Source organism: Muntiacus reevesi, chromosome 1 (assembly GCF_963930625.1).
Source record: "Muntiacus reevesi chromosome 1, mMunRee1.1, whole genome shotgun sequence".
In the NCBI taxonomy this organism is placed as follows: domain Eukaryota; kingdom Metazoa; phylum Chordata; class Mammalia; order Artiodactyla; family Cervidae; genus Muntiacus; species Muntiacus reevesi.
Genome location: NC_089249.1, coordinates 223,588,605 through 223,607,429, shown reverse-complemented (window position 1 = coordinate 223,607,429; position 18,825 = coordinate 223,588,605).

The following is an 18,825-nucleotide window of genomic DNA, read 5'->3' as shown; positions in this document are numbered from 1 at the left end:
AATACAACCTGTTTGCCTTGTAGAGTGCCGCCCTGAGTCAAGAGCCTGCTAAAGCCTTTGTTTGCATGTTGTGAGTTTTCCTGCATCTGGTGTTTCCTCAGTGGCCAGTGCTCAGGTCCTGAGTGACCAGCCATTTCCAATGCCCTCCTGGGAGGTGTCAGGACCATGGGAGACCTGGTGGCCATGCTAAGTGTGTGTGAAGGCGTCCAGGTGGATGAAGGAGCATGACCTTATGGGAAGGGCATTTTTTTGGGGTTCCTGCAACCAGTGAGGGTTTCTCTCCTACGACCCTTCTTGGGGTGGGTGTCACCCCCTTTAGCCCTGTCTCTCTGGTCATTTCTCCTGTAGAAGGAACACCTCAGAGCAGGATATGTTCTAGCTTGTGTATTTCCCTGGGGCCTAGCTGAATGCTTGAGGACTATTTTCTGGGCTTCCTTGTGGGGCTTTGAGATGGTCTGGGAGCTGGTGGGCAGGAATGGCCAGGCTCAGGCAGTAGGTGGTGCTCTGTCAAAGACTGCAGTCTTTGTCTGCGAGGCAAGCTGTCAGGAGAGACTCAGAATCTACCCAATGTCAGAATTACACCGAAAATGATGACTGAGCATTTCTTACTTAAAACATACTTTAAATAATATTGAAAATCTTTATTTTATGAATGCTAGGGAATTACATTCAATTAACTAACGTAGTACCCATTTGTTAAGCACCTACTAAGTGCCAGGCATGGTGTTAGCCTATTAATTCTGATGGAGTATTCCTCTTTATGTAACATGTCCCCCTGTCTAATTTATCTATATTACTTACCTTTTAGTGGAATACAATGATGCATTGCCCTATTAAAAGAGAATAAAGATATTTAAAGTCCTTAATGGGAGAGGAATCACAAAGGAGTTTTTAAGACTAACTTAGAACTATGTAGAACACTCAGCACATTATGCTAATTTTTTTCAAAGGCTGAGCAGTTTAGAGGGTAAAAAATCAGTCTGTTCCCATCTAGCTGCAGAAGCTGGGTAATCTATGTCTCATCAATGCTAACAAATATACCCCCTAATAGCAGTTTGTGTTTGTAACAGTGAGAAATTCTTCCCTGGAAAATATTATTAGCACTTATATTATCTTACAGATTACAGTCTCGCTCAATGGAGGGTCCCAGTAAAAATATAATAGCAGACTGCAGCCGATGGGCTCTCTCTTTTTATGTCAGAGACTTTATTATTTTGCAAAGTTGAAAGAAATTCTTGGAAAACACAGGCATCTAGTGTACACACACAATTGCCAGAGCCCCAGCTGGGGAGGAGCCTGGGGTTGGGAGTGGGGCTGCAGCCTGTCGGGGAAGCTAGGGGAGCTGGTATTCATGAGATGCTGCCTTCCCCAGGATGGGTAGAGAGGGGGCGGCTCTGACCCCTTCCTGTTCTGTGGCCATCTTCCTTGCTAGACTGTCGGCTCCATGAGGACAGGGAACAGGGTGTGTGGTTCCTGGTGTCGCCTCTGTAGCGGGCATGGAGCCTGGCACGCTTACAGGCCTCAGCCATTCTGGATCACCCCCGGTGCTGGAGCTGCAGGAGAAATAGCCAGAGAGGCGCGGCTAAAGCGAGGTGTCAGTCAGGGACCCGGCAAGCCCAGCTCCCCGTGCCTGGGCCACCTCTGGAGGCCTCGGGCAGGAAAAGGAACCCAGGCTCAGGCTGACCTGAGGGCAGGACTGTGGTCCTGGAGTGCTGAGACAAGGATAGAGGAGGGTGATCTGCCTGCACTGAGGAAGCTGGTGGAGATGACTGGAGGAGGTGAGGTAAGATGTGAAGTGGAGGGGCATTAGCAAGGCTGGAAGCAGGTGTGAGATTAGGGGTATGTAGGCCAGGGGCCCGGGTGGGGCAGGGAGGCAACTGGCTTGATGAGACCTCAGGCTTCCAGACCCCCGGGGAACCCTAGCCCAAAGCCCTTTTCCATTTTTTTGTCCTTGGAAGAGAACCTGGGGCTGTTTCCTCCCAGACTCCCTCTTCCCCTTTCTCAAAGGGCTGTTCCTCATCCACAAAGCTGTGTCTCTGCAGACGGCAGTGCTGCTGCGGGCAGTGAAGCAGTCGCCAGGTCTCACCTGCTCATCAGCAGACGGGCATTTCTCTAAGGGTGGCCTTGTGTGATGATCAGGGAGGAGCTCACAGCCCAGTGGAGGAAATAGAATCATTGTGTTGGATGCTGTGGTTCACAGACCACATTAGGAGTCTCTTCTCTAAGTCTTTGGGTCTCCAGGCCAAGCACAGAGCCTGGGCCATAGCAAGCTCTGATGTTGATGATCTACAGAGAATTAAGGTTGGGGGTCGTGGGGATATCAGGGACCGAGAGTGGGAGCTGGAGTGAGTGGCAGCATCCATGGTGTCTGGGGAGTGTTGATGAGCAGAAGGTGGCGAGGCAGCCTAGGTGGATGCAGTAGCAAGGGCGAAGGCTTAGAGGTGGAAATACGGTACGTTAGGGGTGCCCACCCTTTCTGAACTGTGGAGTACAAGAGGGGCAGTGCCTTTGGGGCCAGATCACAAGGATCTAGGATGTCAGAGTGAGGTGTCTACACATGCTTCTCTGCTCTCTGCATGGGGATCTGGGCAGGCTGGGCCCACATGGGGTGGCACCACAAGGGCAGAACTGTACAGACCCCTGAGGCCAGGGTTGCCCCCGCCTGGCCTGCTGAGGAGGCCCAAGAACTGCTTGAGGGGCTTGGGGCTCCAGGCTGAAGCTTGAAGCCAGCTGGCCTCTCGCCCAGCAGATAATGAAAGAGACGTCAGCCCTTATCCTGGAAGGCAGAGTAGTACACGGGAGTATAGCGTCAGTCTCCCAGCAGGGCCAGGGGCTGCTCTAGAGCCCATCGTGCCCTCTCATTTGGGGTTGGAGCTCGTGTTCTCTGGGGGAGCCCTGGACCTGGCGGCCTCTGGACCCAGGCAGCCCACGTGCTGTGCTGCCACCTTCTCTTAGGAGGCTGCATCTGTGTGAGAGTCCTCCCTCAGGTTCCACAAACTCTCTCTAGTCTGCGCCACAGAAGGTGCCCCTGCCCACCCCTACCTGCGTGCCGTGTGAAGTGTTTCGAGGGGCACAGCGGGGAGGCCTTTGGTCTTTGCTCACAGATCTGAGCTGAGCACCCCGAGTCTTGTTAATGCCAGTGTAGATAATTTTCCTCTTGGGGCTGAAGTCAGAAAAGTTCCCAGAACTGTTCAGGGAGAGAAGAAAGAAAAACAGCACCTTGTACTATGCAAGGGAACAGGTAAGGAGCTCTGAGCGAGCAAGGGAGTCTGCAAAGAGAAGAGAGTCGCAGGCAGCCATCAGCTGTGGGCAGTGAGAACACAACTGGGACTAGTGATCTTTGTCCGAGTGACAGGGTCTAGGCTCCCCATGGGGCGCTCAAGGCCCTCTGCTCAGACTCTGCCCACTTCTCTCCCCCTCACCCCTCTGGGTGGCTGCCCAGCTCTCTCAGACCCCAGGCCTTTCCTCTGCCTTCAGACCCTTCTTTGTCATCAAGCCCTGTGTCAGGGAGTCTCCCCTGGTTCTCCAGTGTGGAGGGGCCCTGGTCATTCTGGACCCAGAGCTCACCTGGTCACCCATGCATCAGGCTGTTGGCACCCCTCTCTCCCCTTCACCATGGTTGAGTCCCTTGAGGATAGGGAACTATCATTTTTCTTTTCTTTTTTTTGTCTCTGTGTCTCCAGGGTCTTGCCTGGGGCCTGAGATGATGTCTGAGAGTGAATGGATGAGGTGGGAGAGAAAGCATTCTGACAATTTGGGGTGACAGAGTTGGTGGGGGTGTTGTGCAGGAGATGGGGCTGGGTGGGGGTCCTGGCACAAAGTTCGAATGCTTGGAGGATAAATGCTAGTTCTCTGGAGGGCTGTGCTTGCTGCCGCTTGGCAGTCTTTTCTCCAGGGTGACCCTAGGCTCTTTGTGAGTGCGTATTTTATTCTATTCGTCTCTATATCATTATAGTCTAGTTCGGGACCTGACAACAGTAGGAGCTTAATAAATGCTTGCTGACTCAATGAGTGGCTGATTGAACATAGTGTGTTGTAAATGTATGCAGACCCTCTTGTCTCTCTGGACCTCAGTTTCTCCGTCTGTAAACGGGGAGTGAGCTGGGGAGGATCCACAGCCCTTGAGGTCTCTAGGGCTCCCCAGCTGTGACCCTGACGCTGAGTGCTGGGAACCGTGGGTCTCTCCAAGTCTCTGCCACCCTCCCCGTTCACCAGGTCCCAGAGAGAGTGTGTGGGTGCATCCCCAGGGGTGAGCTCACGGCTGCAGGCCCTGCTGACCCACAGGGTGTGGTCTCCGTGTCCTTCGACAGCACTTGCCACTCTGTGCTTGTGGTTGTGGGGAGCTGTGCTCTGGGACACACTCCAGTGTGGGGTGACACCCATTGGGTGGGCTGCTGTGATTGGGTGGGCTGCTGTGATTGGGTGGGCTGCTGTGATTGACTGGGCTCTGACCTGGCTACGAGGGGAAGGAGGGAGGCAGGGAGAATGGGCGTACGCTGCTTGTGAGGGCTCGTGCTCTCTCCCTTTCCTGGGGTGAGGGGAGCTGGAGCAGAACCCTGTGGCAGTAGCTTATCAAGACGGAGCAAAGCTTAGCTAGTAGCTTATCAGCCTCTGAGATGCTGGGACTCTGTGCTCTGCTTCCCCTGGGAAAGGGCCAGAGGCTCCTGGTATTGTAGGAGACCAATGAAATTAAAGCCCTGTGTCCAGGAGACCTACAGAGCTGTGTACATATTTAAGAGTGAGGCACTAAACAGCGGGATGGAAGTGTGCATGTGTGTGTGTGTGTTGCCCAACAGTTGGCTTCTCTGAGGGTAAGTGGAATTGAGGGGTGCGTTTGTTTCCTTAGGATGCTGCAACCATTGCCATGAAGGGTGCTGGAGGTCGCAAGTCTGAAATCAAGGTGCGGTCGGCAGGGCCATGCTCCCTGGCAGGCTCTAGGCTTCCTCACCTCTTCCAGCTTCTGGATGGCTCCTGAGTTCCTTGGCTTGTGGCTACACAACTCCAGTCTCCGTCTTCCTCATGTCTCCGTGGGTCCTTCTCTGTCTTTTTGAGGAAATTCTCGTTGGATTCAGGGCCCTTCTCACACAGTAGGGTCTCATCTTGATTCTTACCTTAATTGCTTCTGCATGGGCCCTATTCCCAAATAAGATCACATTCTGAGGTTCGGGGTAGCCATGAATTTGGGGGAAACACTAGTTAACCCATGAATATCTGCAAGCCTCTTTTCTTGTGATAATTTCCCTCAGAGCTGGGATACCAGTGTTATCAGAACCAGGCAGGGGAAGGGAGTGGGCTTCGTGCCATTGGGTAGGTGGACTCTCATTCATTTTCAGTGGGATCTGGGGTCCTAGACGGCAGCCCCTCAGGACCAACATCTCCAGGGAACAAGCCTCCTGCCTTCTGCATGTGCCCGGGGCTGCTGCTCCTGGCTGTTTCAGGAGGGGAGGGCCCTGGGGGTCTACATGCTTCTTATATAGATTCGCAGGCAGTCTGTCATCTTTGAGCCCACTCTCAGAGGTGCCTGGGGCCCTGACGGTGGAGGAGGTGCCGATCCATCACTTCTAGCTGGGTCTTTGTTTCCTCTGTTTTCCTCTGCCCAGTCGTCTTCAGCCTTCTGCTTTTCAACTTCTCAGATTTTGATGCTATTTGTCTCCTATTCCATTCATATCTTTGTGGGTGTTACCCCTTTCCAGTCACTCTACTAAAATCTGTCAGTGGGTCCTGATCCCCTTTAGAGTGATGCGCAGACTCTGACCATGTTCTCCTGGGCCGTCGGGTGCCAGCATCCCAGCCTCTCAGCCTCATCTCCAGCCCTGGGCTTTCTCACGTACCACACACCAGCGTCTGAGCGCCTAAGCGCATCCCTGCTCATCCTTTCTCCTGAAAAATGTCACTCTTCAAGAAGATCTCCCCCCACCTCAAAAGAAGACCTTCCCAACACTCTCACCTATTCATCCTCATGCTGCAAACCACATGCTTCCTCCTGAGCACAAGTGACAATCGGTCTTTACACAACCAAGGGCCTTGTTCCGTCCGCTCGTTCCCCAGATAGTCTTGGTCCGCCCACCTCGGAGCCAGGGGCTGACTGTATGGGCGCCCCCAGTGGCCTTCCTCACCTCTGGCTTCCTGTTGAGTTCATTCGTGGGGGTACAGGCAGGAGGTGGGAGGGCGGGAGGAAAGTGGGCTTGGTGTTTTCATTCTTCTGGCCCCCTCCCCAACCTGGTCTCCGTGGGCTGGCTCTGTCCCTTCGCTAAAGGCCTCAGTTGCCATCGGTGGTCCTCTCCACAGGCACATCATCTCAGTTGTCCAGAAACTTCCCTTTCCCTTTGGCCCTTTAGGCCTAGAGGTGGTTCCGATGCCCTCTTTAAACACTGCCCACGCCTCCAGAAATATTCCCTCCCCTAGCACGAAGTGTGACCGTGCCTCGTCTCCTGCTGGCTCTCCTGCATCTTGTCTTGCTTCCTCTTGTCCACCCATCCCAGACCCTCAGCTTTGTGGGGTCTGGCACCGCCTGTGTTCCTTGCTGACCCCTCTGGGCTCGCCTCAGGGTCTGACACACACAGAGTACTCAGTAAATTGCCCACTAAACGTGAGAGCATGCCCACGGGTGTGTACACACATGCATTCATGCAGACGGACAGACGCACTCACACACAGGCCTCCACAGGCTGTGGCCGCTTGCAGTCTTCAGAGTCGTGAACAGAGCTTGCTCCATAGTAGGTGGTCCTGGACCTTCTCAACCTCCTTCATTGATTTGAAATCCAGTCTGTGGAAGCTGTCAGTGTTCTTGCTGTGTGGCTCCAGTGGGTCAGCCTAACCTTTCTGGGCTTTCGTTATAGGGAGTGTGATAACTTCTGCGATTACCTTCCTTGGTGACCCAGAAGCTTCTGCTGGCCTGCCAGTGAGCCCTGGGGGTCAGAGTGCAGAATGCTTAGGATGTGCCTGGTCAGCTGCGGTCAGCAGCAGGAGAGTCACATGAGCCTGAAGGGACCTTTCCTGGAGTGGGTTTGGGGAGGGGCTTCTGTGAGGGGGTTATTGCATCACGTGACCTTCTCGCTAAGGGTTTACCCAGGCTGCAGTCGAGCCCCGCTTGTCTGTGGGATTTGTCAGAAAGGGGAGATGGGAACCCAGAAGTGAGTTGGGCAGCCAGGTACCGAGAATGATGCTGGCCCAGCCTTGGCCCCTTGGCTGTGGGGAGACTGAAGACGGGGACAGGCTCATGTGCCAGGGAGGCGGCTGCCCATTCAATGGAGGGAAATAGACACACACTCAGAGCCCCCCTTGCTGGTTCCCCTGCCTCTTCTTGTCTTACTTCCCTTCTGCTGAGTTCCTCTTCTCCCTCCCCTTAGTCTGGCCTAGAGAACCTGGAACTTTCTAGAAGGTTTCTTGAGGGAAGCTGGGGGATGAGTCCCATTCTCATTGAGGCTTTAAAAGGAGGCCATAATACCTCTCTGAGTTCAGGTTTCTATTACATGTGTAGAATGTAGAAGCTGATGATAGTCTATGAAAATTCAATAAACCTTGAAAACAGCATCAGGGTTGATATCTGTAATTTAAAATAATGGATACCAAGAAATTGTTTCTCATTTATCTCACTGCTGAGATTGTGGCACGAGAGAGACTTCATTAAGCATAGATTTTTTTTTTTAAAGAAAAAATAGTGTCATTTATCTCAATCAATGACGGATGCGGGAGGTGGCTGATGATGGTGTTTAATAATACCCGACTGATAAAAGCCTCTGTTCCTTCACAGTTTGGGACAAGTAAATGGATACACAGGATCACTTCACAGGGGAAAGGTGCAGAAACTTAAATTCCCCTTCTGACTCACAGGTACCATTTGTCATGCGTTAAGCAGCACAGCTGACTTGTGGTATCGTTCAGAAAGAGCGAAGGAAGAGGTGAATAAATTGTGGTTGGTCCTGGGCCACATGTGGTCACAAGCCGCACCCCTGTCCAGCCCCATCTGGAAGCTGGAGGAGCCTGGGAGAGAGACTATTTGTAGCCCTTTACCTGCCCTCAGCTCCCAGGATGGGCTGTGCTTGGCTGGAGAGATTCCTGAAGTGTGTGTGTGTGTGTATGCATGTGTACATATATATATATGTGTGTGTATATATACACATGTGTATATGTGTCTATGTATATATGTGTGTGTATATACATGTGTGTGCATATACATGTGTGTGTATATACATGTGTGTGCACATGTGTCTGTCTGTGTCTGTGCCCTGTCTAGGCTTCTCCCTAATGAATTAGGAAGCAGCCTTCCTCTTTTTGCCATATTCCCATTTCGGAAACCAAAAATTTGAGATTCTAGTTCACACAAGTGCCATGCTGGCGAAGCAGGAGGCTATCCATGTGACGGTATTGAATTAACCCCCCTTTCAGGACAAAGAGCATTTAACTCACCATCTTAAGTCCCTTCGCAGTCCCTGCACAGCAGGTGCTGAAGGGCAAGGCCTGCTTCCAGGAAGTGGAGGCTCCATGGAATTCCCCGGGTTTGGGTCACTTGTTCCTTTGTTATGCTGGTCATGGGTTGTGGGTCAGGTGTGTTAGCGGGTTAGTGGCTCAGTCGTGTCTGACTCTTTGCAAGCCCACAGATTGTAGCCCACCAGGCTCCTCTGTCCATGGGATTCTCCAGGCAAGAATACTGGAGTGGGTAGCCATTTGCTACTCCAGGGGATCTTCCCAACCCAGGATCGAATCCGGGTCTCCCACATTGCCTGTGGATTTTCTACCACTGAGCCACCAGGTCAGGCGTAGTGCTGCCTAAAGTCAAGTGGGGGTGGTGGCAATGATGCAAGATGATCAGGGACACGGGACCCCTCATGGGCACTCAGCTGGGCCAGGGTGGGGGATTCCCACGGTGGGGCCCACTCTGCTAATCTATGAATTCCTGCCCCACTTCCAGCTTCACATCGACCTCCCCTTCTCTACGGCGCTGGCTTAGGCTGCTTGTGTTTCAGATGCAGGTCATGTGTGTGAGCCTCTTTCCCCTTGTACGATGCCCTCCCCCCGCCCTCCCCCCCACCACCCCCACGGAAACAGCAAGCCTAGCTCATTCAGCCACAGAGCCAGGGACGTCCCACTGTTAGGACATGGATCAAAGAATGCTAATTGATCAAATATTAAATGCAGGCTAAACACCACAGTGAATAATTCACCTTTTCTCATGTGAGCAACTTTTGCAGCAGCTTGAATAGGAAGCAGGAATTTTCATGCTGATAACAGTGTTAGCAGGGAAGGGGAGGGGATGTTGTTTGTTTTCCTGAAGTGTTGCGAAATGTGTGAGAACCAAAGTCTTCACTTATTAAATTCAGTCCTGTAGGAATACAGTGTCAAGATTTTCCATCTCAACCTGATTTTTAAAGAATCAGGTGACAGGGACATGGAGGGCATGGAGAGGAGTGGGGAGAGAGGTCCTTGGTGGAGGAAGAGCTGATGGAACTGGGCTTGCTTTACCTGGAGAAGAGAATGAGGGGGAACCCCACTGTGGTAGGCCAAGTCATGGCCCCCCAAGATGTCCTTGTCCTGACCCCTGGAATCTGTGACTGTGTTCCCTTACCTGGCCAAAGGGACTTTGCAGGTGTGATGATGTTAAGGATCCTGAGTTACAAAGGTTAGCCTGGATTCTCCAGGTGGGCCTAATGGAATCACAAGTGTTCTTTTAAGAGAGAGGCAGGCATCAGAGTCAGAGAAGGAGGTGTGATGATATAAGCAGGGTTTGGAGTGATGCCACCATGAGCTGGGGAATGAGGACAGCCTCCAGACGCTGGAGGAGGCAAGGGATAGTTCTCCTCACCTCCAGCGGAATACAGCCCTGCCAATACCTCGATTTTAGTTTCTTATGACCCATTTTGAACTTCTGGGGTTTCCCTGTGGCTCAGATGGTAAAGAATCTGCCTGCCATGTGGGGGATCGTGGTTCGATCCCTGGATTGGGAAGATCCCCTGGAGAAGGGAATGGCTACCCACTCCAGTATTCTTGCCTGAAGAATTCCATGGATAGAGGAGCCTGGTGGGGTTGCAAGGAGTTGGACATGACTGAGCAACTAACATTATCACTTTGAACTTCTGACTTCCCAAACAGTAAGTTGATAAATCTGTGTTATTTTAAGTCACTAGATTTGTGGCAGGAAAATAATACAGGTGTCCTTGAGTCTCTCTCCCTGTAGCTGACCACCTGCCTAAAATAAAACCAGCAGACGTACTCCTTTGGGGGCACCTGTGGAAAGTGATATTCTTTATTATAATTACAATTAGTAACGTTCATAAGCACTTGCCATGCTCCATACTCCATGCTAAGAGTTCTCCCTGCATTAGCCTAGTGAGTTCTCACAGCAACCCTATAGTCTACAGGGCTCAGAAACTCATTGCTGCCCATGTTATATTGTTATTTATTGCTCTATAACACATTATAGGTTAAAACAAGATACATTTATTATTAACATATCACAGTTTCTGTGTCAGGAATCTGGGAGATGCTTAGCTGGGTGGTTCTGGCTCCATATCTCTCATGAGATTCTTGTTGAGTGTTGAGTGGGGCTGTTGTTATCTCAAGGCTTGACTGGGGCAGGTCCATTTGCCAACTTGCTCACATGACGGGTGAAGCCCTTGGGTACACTGGCTGCTGGTTGGAGGCACCAGTCCCTTCTCTATAGGGCTGTTTACAATGTGGCAGCCGGTTTACCCCAGAGTGAGGGATGAGAGAGAGATTGAGGGGAGAAAAGACTCAAGATGGAAGCCATAGTCCTTTCATTACAGACTCAGACATGACATCTTATGACTTCCACCTCATTCCGTCCATTAGAAGCCAGTGACTAGATCCAGCCATATTCAGGTTGGGGGGATTACACAGGGGTATGAATACAAGAGGCAGAAATCATTGGGGACCATCGTAGAAGCTGCCTACCACACCCACTTTACAGGTAGGATAGCTGAAGTCCTGAGAGGTCAAGCTAACACAATTAGACCTGATTTGAATCCAGCAGCAGCAGCACATGGAACTTATTAGAAATTTAAATTCTCAGCTCTTCCACCTCAGACCTTCTGAAACAGAAACTCTGAGGGTGAGGCCCAGCAGTCTGTAGCTTAACAAGCTGTCCGGGTGATTCTGATGTATGATAAAATCTGAGAACCATTGCTCTAGGCCTTAAAAAAATCCTCTCAATGCTTTTCCATGTCTTAAAATAAAAAGTTCAAAGGTAAAAATCTTCAGTATAGGGTGGAGATTTAAAATGAAAACTGTCCTGTAACCACATCCTGTGACTGTACAATCCAAATAAATTATTTCAATTCTGAAAAAAAAAAAAAATTCTTCAGTATATAAGCATGTTGGAAAATCCAGCAAAGAAACAGGAATTTAAATTACCTGGAGGTTAGTATTAACTTATTGGTGTCTCACTTCATTGTTATTGGGGTAGATGTGTATTTATAAGTATATATCATATTTAATAGAGTTGAGACTTTTACAGGAAGTATAGTTTTGTATACTGCTTTTGAAACATTTCTCCACGTCTTAAACATTTCTCCCATGATATCACTTGTTCCTGGCTGTCACGTCCTCCATTGTTGGAATGTATCATGATTTAACTGATCCCTGGGACTGGTGCATCTACTGAACCCTGTAGATAAGCTCACAGTGTAAACAGATGGCTGGCAAAACCAATGGACTGTGCCCTTTTAGTGCAGAGGGTGGGACCAGTAATGAGGCTCTTGAGAGTCTAACTTCCTGGTGGAGGCTGGATACAGCCATGGGAACTCACACAAAGGGGCTGATGAAGGAGATGCCACAAGTGCCCTTCCCGTGTCTTGTCAGGGAGGGGAGTCAGAGTTTCGGTATCTGTGTAACCCAGAATGCACTGTCATAGGAACACATCTGATCCCGTTTTTATTTCAGGAACGAGCCCCCATAGAAGCAAAAACCTGCCTTTATATGCACAGAAAAATGGGTGGAAGGCTATAAACCAAAATGCTAATGTGATTTCTGAGTGGTGATGTTATGAGATATTTTCATTTTCTGTTTATTGCTTATCTATATTTTCTGAATTTTCTATAATGAACATCCATTACTTTTGTAATAAAAACACTGAAGAAGCAACTAGGGGAGTGTGGAGGAGCAGTTAAAAAGGAAAACGAGCATCTTCTGGGTGGAAGATCCCGGAAGGTTCTGTGTAGTTGGGTTGAGGTGAATGGCTCGTGGCTGCAGAGAAAAAGAGGGTCAGGGGTCAAGGACTTAATTTGTAAACCTTTCTTCCTCCTCAAAATACCCATGACATCACAGGCCAGACAGAGCATTCTGAAACTGAAAGGGGACTGCAGACCTCCTGTTGGTTGATTGAAGTTTTATTGGCTCAGAGAAGGTGCTGCCAGGGAGGGCCTCTGTGGCCCTTGCACCCATCTTCTCACACCTGCTGTGTGTGTGTATGTGAAGTGGCCACCTCACCAGTGGGGGGACAGGGGCCAAGCCCCTGATTTGCACTCTGAAGACTCTGGGGTGGGTCTTGGTAGACACAAAGGCATCCAGTTCTAGAATCCTCTTCAGATGAAGCTGATTAGGAGGGAGTCAGGACTATTAACCTCTCCTCCTTCTCCAGGATTTTCATTCATCGCAATGCCCTGAGGAAGGAACCTTGAAAGACAGCGCTCAAATGAGTTTCAGTGACATCCAGTCTGCCGCTCAAGGGGCTGTGCTGGTTTTTTATTAAAGTTCATTACTTTCAATTATGGAAGAAGGGGTTTGGCGGGCTTATGTCTTCAAACTAATTGAACCATCTCCCCCATTCCTCTCCCCAGTGTAAAACGTTCTCACCCTTTGGTTCAGAAAACAGCAGAGAAAACATTGCTTCATTTTAAGGAAGTATATTTATCCGTGAAGGACATTGAGAACTGAAGAAAACATAATGGGCTTGGTTTGGAAGTGGGGGAGGAAGGGGCTGCTGCTGGACAGCCTGACCCTGAGGTCCTTGAAATCCCACACCAGCGGGGAGGGGTCCCTTGTGCCAGCTCCCAGGACTCCTGGGTCCTCTGCTGGGGTTCCAGGGGCTGCCTGGTTCCTGGGAAAGGAAGGCTGCCTTACAAAGAGAGCTTTATAAGGTTGATGAAGGCCACTAGCTGAAGGGAGAGTGGAATTGTTCCTGGATAAGCAGAGTGCTCTCTCTCTCTCCCTTCCCATCCTCCCAACAAGATTTCTGGATTGGAAAAAAATGATCATGGCTGGAACTCGTCCTTGAAAGGAGCTGAGCTCTGGAGTTCGCCCTTCCACGGGTCCTTGAAGGGATTTCATAAGAAGTGTATGGCGGAGGGGCAGGATCCTGTGGGTTAGGGAGTCAGGAAGATTGGCAGATTTTTTATACACACATATCTCAGCCCTGTATACGCAGAAGCCAATTTGTTTTGTAACATTTTTCCTAAAGCGTTTCTGCAGAAGTCCAGTGTCGAAGCCAGGTAATCCAGTGGTGGTGAGAGACTGGTGGGGGATTAGGAAGCCAGCTCCTCGAGGCTGTTGCTGTGTCACAGGGCGGTCACCACCCTCTTTCTGTGCAGGGGCCTCCCTTGCTCTCCTTCTGTTGAAAAGGACTGTGGGGGGGACAAGCATCCCCCCAGACCAGAGCCCAAGTGGGGCAGCAAGGTTAGAAGTGAGGCACGGAGGAGTGTTCTGACCAAGTGCATCCAGGTCTCTGATTACTTTGTCTCCTGCCTTTTATTTGGATGTGAAGGAAACAGGGGAGAAAAGGGGACAGGGGGAAGAGTCTGCTATTCTGGTGGGGCTGATAGAGAGAAGGGGGCTTGCTCTGGGACACTGTGCACTGGCCATCTTGTTCTTGGAGGTGGCTCCCAGGCCCTCCTCATGAATCTGACCTTGGCTCCCTGTGATCTGTCTCTTTAACCTCCTCCCACCACTTGTCCCTGGTGCCTTTCACTGCCTGGGCACTGTGACATTGGCAGAGGGGCTGCAAAAGTGACGACAAGATGTCCCTGATGGCCCAGAGCTTGCTGGTTAGCAAGGAAGATGCCACGTGTCCATACTGACCATGCTTCCAGCAGAGGGAGAGAGCATCTCAGGAGAGGGCTGCCTGGGACATTCAGGTGGCCATGGAACTCAGAGTCAGGGAAGGGCATAGGGTGAAGAAGCAGTCCTCCTGGACTCTGTAGGAGCTGACAGGGGAATGTTTGAAAAGGACATTCTGGGATTGGGGACCAGCAAAGTAGAAGGACTGGAGCTAGGTAAGGAGGGAATGGAAATGGAGAGATTCGGTCCTAAGCATGGGTGAGGGAGGGTGGAGAGGGTGGGGCAGGAGCGGGGAAATGGACACTAACTATGGGGAGCCTTGAACATCTTCTAGGAACTTGGTCATGGATCAGGAGGGAACCTTGGGAGGTCTGTGAGTTTGGGAGGTTACTTAAAGTTCATTTTGAGAAAACTCACTGATTGCTTGGCTGCTGGGTCTAGGGTTGGCGATGTGGTGAGATGGGAGGAGGTGAACAAGGGTGGTTTGGAAGCTGCTTAGGGAGGGGGAAGTGGGGGTTTTCCACCTTCGTGTTCTGAGCCTCGCCATGGGAGGTACCGGCAAATGCTGAATTTGCTACACATGTCCTTGGTGACTTGACTGTCTTGTCTCAGGGCAAGGCTAGGAAATTGGCCGCTTCTCTTAACTCTGGTTAAAATCTGGGCCGCTGATGGACTGACGCCTTATCCCTAACCAGAGCTGATGATGCTGGTCCCCTCTCTCGTCTTAAGTACTGGAAGCCTCTTGTATTGGTTGCCTAGATCATGCCCAGGCTTAATACCCATGTAAGTGGACCTGGATCTGCTAAAGTCATCTACCCGCCCCCGAACCCCCATCTTCTGCTTCCCCTGAGTTTCAGTCAATGCCCAAGAAAGTCTTTGGTGCTCTAAAGACCCAGTCAGTGAGAAGGCTCTTGGTGAGGCCAAGGATGATGGGCTGATGGGGATGTGGAAACCAGAGCTGGCACTTGAAATGTGTCATTGTTTTATTAAAGTTTAAAATTTAATAAAGCACAATTTATGGGAGATGTTCCAACTCCCACATACATCATTCGGCTTCTTGCTGACACAGCATGTTGGGTGCATAGCCGTGCTTCCCTATCTTTGGATGACAAAAATAGAAGGCCTGGTGGTTGCTGAGGACTTGTGGGGTGGGCTGGTGGGCTGGTGGGCTGCTCCAGCTCACTAGGGCTGGGGGCAGGACAGGGCTGGGCCAAGGTCAGGCTGGGTCAGGATCCTGTCTTTGATGCTGTTCTCAGCCCACCTAACATTCCTACCTTCACTGCAGCCTATGCTTGACCAGTAGTTGGGGGTACACTGAAAGCCCTTGGATGCCCACATGGAGAGGAGTAGAGCAGAGGGATCCAGGAACAGGCGGCAGAGACGAACAGCGGGTTCCTGGCTCTGCCGGTTCCTCACTGCGCTAGTTCCTGAGCACATCTTCATCTGTAAAGTGCGATAACGAGATCTTCCCTCACTCGGTTATAGTCAGGTTGCGCCAGTGAGGTGCCTAGCACAGTACTGACACTTAGCACGAAATAAGACATCACATTTTAAAAATTTTATTATGGGCTAGACACTGCTAGGTATTATGTCTCTTCCCTCACAGATCCTGACATCAAAATAAGGGGGTAAGTTCACAGACACTGGAAATACTTGGAGGTATGCTAAGTACTGAGAGGAACCTGTGGTGACTGTGTGTATAATCTGGGGAGACTTCTAGGAGGAGGTGATTTTTTTGACCCTGCCTCTTAGGGAGTGGTAAGGAGTTCAGTTGAGAGATCTAAAGAGATCTGACAAACACTACCTCAGCCCTAGGTGACCAAGGTCAGCATCAATGGTGATAAATCATGTTGATAGTATATACTCTAGATATGAGAACGATACTTTATCTTTGTGCTCTTCTACCCTAAAACCAGTAACTCAAGTCAAATCACAAGAAAAACGTCAGACAAATTTCAGTAGTCATAATCCAAATCCCTGCCTGACCAGTACCCCTCAAAACTGTCAAGGTTAAATGGTAGTTTTCACAGAACTAGAACAAATAATTTCACAATTTGTATGGAAATACAGAAAACCTCGAATAGCCAAAGGAATCTTGAGAAAGAAGAATGGAACTGGAGGAATCAACCTGCCTGACTTCAGACTCTACTACAAAGCCACAGTCATCAAGATAGTATGGTACTGGCACAAAGTCAGAAATATAGATCAATGGAACAGAATAGAAAGCCCAGAGATAAATCCACAAACCTATGGACATCTTATCTTTGACAAAGGAGGCAAGGATATACAATGGAAAAAAGACAAACTCTTTAACAAGTGGTGCTGGGAAAACTGGTCAACCACTTGTAAAAGAATGAAACTAGAACACTTTCTAACACCATACACAAAAATAAACTCAAAATGGATTAAAGATCTAAGTGTAAGAACAGAAACTATAAAACTCCTAAAGGAGAACATAGGCAAAACACTCTCCGACATGAGTCACAGCAGGTTCCTCTATGACCCACCTCTCAGAATATTGGAAATAAAAGCAAAAATAAATGGGACCTAATGAAACTTAAAAGCTTTTGCACAACAAAGGAAACTATAAGTAAGGTGAAAAGACAGCCCTCAGATTGGGAGAAAATAATAGCAAATGAAGCAACAGACAAAGGATTAATCTCAAAAATATACAAGCAACTCCTGAAGCTCAATTCCAGAAAAATAAATGACCCAATCAAAAAATGGGCCAAAGAACTAAACAGACATTTCTCCAAAGAAGACATAAGATGGCTAACAAACACATGAAAAGATGCTCAACATCACTCATCATCAGAGAAATGCAAATCAAAACCACAATGAGGTACCATTACACGCCAGTCAGGATGGCTGCTATCCAAAAGTCTACAAGCAATAAATGCTGGAGAGGGTGTGGAGAAAAGGGAACCCTCTTACACTGTTGGTGGGAATGCAAACTAGTACAGCCACTATGAAGAACAGTGTAGAGATTTCTTAAAAAACTGGAAATAGAACTGCCATATGACCCAGCAATCCCACTTCTGGGCATACACACCGAGGAAACCAGATCTGAAAGAGACACGTGCACCCCAATGTTCATCGCAGCACTGTTTATAATAGCCAGGACATGGAAGCAACCTAGATGCCCATCAACAGATGAATGGATAACAAGGTGTGGTACATATACACCATGGAATATTACTCAGCCATTAAAAAGAATTCATTTGAATCAGTTCTAATAAGATGGATGAAACTGGAGCCCATTATACAGAGTGAAGTAAGCCAGAAAGATAAAGAACATTATAGCATACTAACACATATATATGGAATTTAGAAAGATAGTAATGATAACCCTATATGCAAAACAGAAAAAGAGACACAGAAGTACAGAACAGACTTTTGGACTCTGTGGGAGAAGGCGAGGGTGGGATGTTTTGAGAGAACAGCATGTATATTATCTATAGTGAAACAGATCACCAGCTTAGGTGGGATGCATGAGACAAGTGCTCGGGCCTGGTGCACTGGGAAGACCCAGAGGAGTCGGGTGGAGAGGGAGGTGGGAGGGGGGATTGGGATGGGGAATACATGTAACTCCATGACTGATTCATGTCAATGTATGACAAAACCCACTGCAATGTTGTGAAGTAATTAGCCTCCAACTAATAAAAATAAATGAAAATAAATAAATAAATAAAATTTAAAAAGAGAAAGACAAAAAAAAAAAAAAAGCTGTCAAGGTTAGCAAACTGTCAAGTTTATAAAAAACCTGGAGAGCAGAGACACTCTCACAGCCGAGTGGGGACTAAGGGGCTAAGTGTGGTGTGATATCCTGAATGAGATCCTGGAACAGGAAAAGGACATCAGATCACAACTAATAAAATCTGAAAAAAGAATGAACTTGAGCTAAAACAAAAGGATCCAAACTCATTTTCTCTGAAAAGGGAACGACCGAGAGAAGCTGAGCATGTGCTTGTCTCAGAGGGGTATTCGCAGTGATTAAAGTCTTTAGCTCAGGGCTGGGATTCCGACCATCACTAGTGCTGATGCTAGTGATGATGATAACAACAACAACAATAATGATAACAAGGAGAATTTAGGCAGACTAAGGCAGGTGTCTATTGACCTGAGCTTTGCCCTCCTTCCTGGCATACTTCTTCAGAGTGTGTATCATGGCAAATGGCCCATGAAGAAATCTCATTGAAAGTATACTCGGTGTGGGCCAGGATTTCTGATCCCTGGAGTTCACGGTAGCTGGGGACACTGGCAAGGAATCAGGCCTCAGCACGGGCTGTGTTGACTGTCAGGAATGCGTGCACAGACCTGGCTGGGGTGATGTGCGAGGGCGCCTCTGGGAGGGAGCCAGAACACTAGGCTGAACCCCGAGCATGCGCACAGGTCTCCCTGGCAAGGGCATGGTGCTGGGTACCTGCCACAGGCCTCCCCTCTGCACACACAGTCACACCACCTGGACCAGAGCACAGCCTCTCAAAGCAGCTGGGTGACAACATTTAAAAAAAAAAAAATAGAGAAATGATTGCAGTCTGGCCCAGATTTTCAGTGCTGAGAGAGCAGCAAGACATTTGCATGAAGGCCTTGGAGGGGCTGGAGCTCTCCGCTGTCATTCACGGCTTTCCTTTTAATCGCTATTTATTTTTAAATATCTGTCTAATGTATAATACAAGGTTAGGCTCTTGAGGCTATCACCTCCCCTTTCAGGTCTGCTTCTGAAATCCCATTTACAGAGGACAAACAGCTTTTGGGGACAAGAGTCTTTGCCTCTTCAAAGAAGCAGTTAGCAGGCTGTTCTCTCCTGCCTGT